This window comes from Macaca mulatta, chromosome 13 (assembly GCF_049350105.2).
Source record: "Macaca mulatta isolate MMU2019108-1 chromosome 13, T2T-MMU8v2.0, whole genome shotgun sequence".
Classification (NCBI taxonomy): Eukaryota; Metazoa; Chordata; class Mammalia; order Primates; family Cercopithecidae; genus Macaca; species Macaca mulatta.
The window spans coordinates 76,500,104-76,504,630 of record NC_133418.1 but is presented as its reverse complement, the minus strand read 5'-3'; positions in this window follow the sequence as shown (position 1 = coordinate 76,504,630).

Below are 4,527 nucleotides of genomic sequence, written 5' to 3'. Positions count from 1 at the left end.
TGCAACATCCAATTCAACCAGTTTGTGAATAGCTTTGTGAGTGAGCCAGAATATTTTAAGGCAAATTCTTGTGAATTAACTAGGGAATAAAATCTGATGATGGTAAAATACTGAACTAACAAATGATAGCTTTTTTTTGAAGATGGTCCTCCATAATAATGAAAAGAAATAACTGTGATACAAGATGAAAATAACCTAAAAGTAAACAGAACATGTCATTAATAGAGTCCTTCATTATCTAGTGTAGCCTGTAATGGAGGAAACGGCAAGCGTAATTCTCTTATCTTACCATAGGCAGTAAGCACACACTGTAAAATCCATCTCTTCATTTTCTGGTTGAAAAGATCATTGTAGAAAAGGCCTGCCAGGGAGTAGAGGTCATGCTGATTTATTGGCAATTAAACCTGCAGGATTTCTGCACTCCCTTCAAAACAAAGTATCTGAGGCTATTCAGCCAGTATGATTACATAGTGGGCTATCTACTAAAACCCAGGAGTCTTTCTGTTAGTGCACAACAGATACAATTGACTTGGTTGTATTTAGAAAATTACTGCTATTTTCTGTGCAGACTCTTGTTGTATCTTCCTAAAATCGCCTCAGCCCAAAGAATTACCTTGTTAGTCAATTTAATAAAGCAGAATCTTACCAAGTGATATATGATTCAGCTTGGAGGCATAAGAACTTTGGTAAAAAATACTAGCATGGACTCACTTGAAGCAAATGAATACATTGCTGAATCTATGTAATCTGTCTATGGTGACTCAGACCTAGATTTCTGAATGTTGACTAGTTTGAGGTGATGTTTTAGAGTTTGATACTCAAAATTAATTAGTTTTTATCCATTTCATGTCTAGACACAAACCAAGTTACTTAGGTTAGCTGTTAAACCATGGACACTACTTACATATAGACATTTTACACAGACACATTTTACATATAGACATTTACATATAGACAGGCAGGCTCAGGTGCTAGGAATGATGGAATCTCAGCAATACAGGTAAGGTAGGAAAGAGGAAAGAGGAAGAAGGTAGAAATAGGATGGGTGAGGATGGAAAAAGTGACCAAATCAACATTTCTGCCTCTGCCCAACCCCATCTACCAGAATGAATATGTTTATCCCTGAGTTAGTTCTCCTTAGAAACAGGAAGATGGCTACTGTACATTGTACCATACAGGACCACCTGCGTCAGGCACCAGCCTGCCACCACCATTCCCGGCTTCCTCTTCCTTCCTGCCAGCCTGTGTGGCTATGGTCTCATTTATTCATCCATCCATTCACCTATTCAGTAAATATTTTTTGAGATTTTAATATGTGCCAGTTACTGTTCTAGGCCCTTGAAATATACCTTGTCTCTGTAATGCACTGTTTTCTTCTTTACTTTTTTACTTACAAAATTTTTTTTCTTTTTTTTTTCTGAGACGGACTTTCACTCTGTTGCCCAGGATGGAGTGCAGTCGCACGATCTCAGCTCACTGCAACCTCCACCTCTTGGGTTCAAGAGATTCTCCTGCCTCAGCCTCCCAAGTAGCTGGGACTACAGGCACCTGCCCCCACGCCCAGCTAATTTTTATATTTTTAGTAGAGACGGGGTTTTACCATATTGGCCAGGCTGGTCTCAAACTCCTGACCTTGTGATCCTCCCACCTCAGCCTCCCAAAGTGCTGGAATTACAGGCACGAGCCACCGCGCCCAGCCTTTTACTTATAAAATGTTAAATAAAAATGATACATTTATTTTAGAAAATAGAAATGAATATAAAGATGATATTTTAATCCACATATAATCCCAACAAATACTGTTAAACATTTCACTTTGTATCTTTCTGATCTTTCTACCTCTTCTGATGTTTTTAAGCTGAAATATCCAGGCTTATAAAATATTAAAGATCAATAAAACAAACACTCATGTGCCCATTACACAGTTTAAAAACAAAATATTACACAGTTGAAGACCCCTTCCCAGTTGTATTCAACTGCCTTACTGTCAGGAGCTACCACTATGGTAAATGCTTTTTTCTATTTTTATCATATACGTTATGTAGCATATTTTTATTATATATGTGTGATATATAGGACTGCTTTGCATATTTTTAAAACTTTATGTAAATATTATTCTGAATATATTCTCCAGCAATTTGCTTTTTGTCTCTCATCATTTTTGAGATTTATTAACATCAATGTATATAGCTCTACTTTATTGATTTTAACTGTTGTATCACAGATACTCCAGGGATGAATATGCCTTGATTCATTTATTCTTTCTCCTACGGATCGGCATGTAAGTGGTTGCCAATCTTTCTGTTAAAAACACGGCAATGACTGTTCTATTCCTGTCTCCTTGAACACATGAGGGAGACTGTCTTTAGGGTATATAGCTAGGAATAAAATTGTTGAGAAAAAGGGTGCAAATTAAATGGACATTACCAAATGGCCCTTTGAAGTGGTTGCATTGACTTACAGTATTACAAGTAATGTTTGCATAATGTACTCTTTATGTATAAATAAATATATACATGCCCACATTCACACATATGTCATATGTATATGATGTGAATAAGGTATATGTATCAGAGCCCAGAAGTTCCAAGGCCAGATGGTCCTACCAGCATTCCTTTTCTTTTCTTCTTTGTCCTGATCCACGTCCTCTCACCTTCCTGTCCTTCAAGATGCAGTTCCAGTCTCTCAGAAGGCCTTGTTTGTCACCAGGTTCCACACATCTCTCCTTTCCCTGACTGCCCGAGGCTGCCCCTCACATGCACTCACCATCCAGAATGTGTATTTAGTGTTTCAGGACCTATGCTCCAGCTCTACATCATAAAATCAGCTCCTCAAAGGCAGGAACCATCCTGAGGATCTATTGGCCTCTCCCAGAATCCAGCGCCACATTCATGATGAACCCACCATGTTCTTGATGAGGTTAGTGAAATGTTGATGGAGTGAAGGCAGTTTCATTTTCCTCCCATAGAGAAGTCGGGTCATATTCTTGGAGCAACTTCTTAGGAACAGCTGTCCTCTCCTATATTGGTAATACTTGGATCCACTTAAGATGCTCATCTTCATACCCTTTGTCCCAACAATTTCATTGCTGTTACATACCCTAGAGAAAACCCCTCACATGTGTTCCTGCCTTTCTCTCACACTCTCCTCTTGGTGAATTCCCAAGGCAGCAACATGCACTTAGGCTAACCTTCTTGAAGCTACTACAAGTGATAAGACTATTCTTTCAAAGCCACAGCCACATTAGGTCAGCAAATACAGACTCACAGTTCATGTTTGTTCAACTTAGAAGAACTCTATTACTGAGAGCCTTCACTCTGTTCAGTCACCCAAGTATATTCTATTCTTAGTTCTGGGTCTCTAAGGAGTCTGGATTCTCCTGTTTCTATTTCTAGGTATCCTCTAGTCTTCTGCAGTATCCTGAGCAATATACCCTTTCTGGCATGTCTAATCCCAAACCTTGTTATGTTTCCCTCAATAGGATATCAAATATTCAAATGTATTTTCTTACCAGATTTTTCTTTCTTTCGTTTTGACAGCAACATGGTGTAGTGAAAAGAAAGGAGGCTTTAGAATGGATAGAACTGTACTTGAATCTCTGCTCGATCACTTTATCATGTTATGTTAAGCAAGTTATGGAACCTCCATCATTTGTCAGGTAGGGAAATCTGTCTTATGGTTGCTGAGAGAATTAAATGAGATAACATAGGTTAAGTGTGTTTATAATAGTGTCCTGCATATAGTAGATGCTTGATAATGATTTGCGTCATTCATTTCATTTTCCTCCCTCCCTCTGAATTATCAACAGGTATTTCTTCTTGAATAGAGATGGAGTAGGAAGTCGTCTTCCTACTTGAATAGAGATGGAGTAGGAAGTCATCTAAGTAACTGGAAAGGACTCCATTACAGCCCACCCAAAATAATCTCTACTCCTATTTGCATCACAGAAATTCTACCAGTACTAATTACCAATTAATTATTTTGTACTCATAATTGATGAGTATTTAAGTCCCTTCATCACCTTAGGAAAGTTTATTAGGCAGTTTGTCCCAGGACAGAGAAAATCAATGCGAACCTGTTGCCAAGAAATTTAGTGGGGCGCTAAAAGGGACACTCATCTAACCATTTGGGCTAATAGACGTATTTAGTATTTGGTATCTCCTAAAGATATAAATGTTTCTCTTGGATAATTATATACCTACCCTTATACTGGCACACATATAGAAACCAGTGGTGTCATTACACCAGAGATATCTGCCTCTTTGTGAATGTGTTTTTTATCACAGGCTTTCTAAAAATATTTTTAGAATATTCCAAAATAACATATTACATAAAATGTTTAATTACATTTTTATAATAAAAATCTCTATTATCAGTAAGATTGCCATCAATAAGATCCATTCCTTCCTCTGTATATCCACATCAAGGTAAATGCTTTGAATAGTAAATCAGTTAGAAAAAGAGTTAGTTCTTTCTGAACTACTTACCCGAAAAAGCTATTGGAAGGCCCCAGACACACTTAATTAT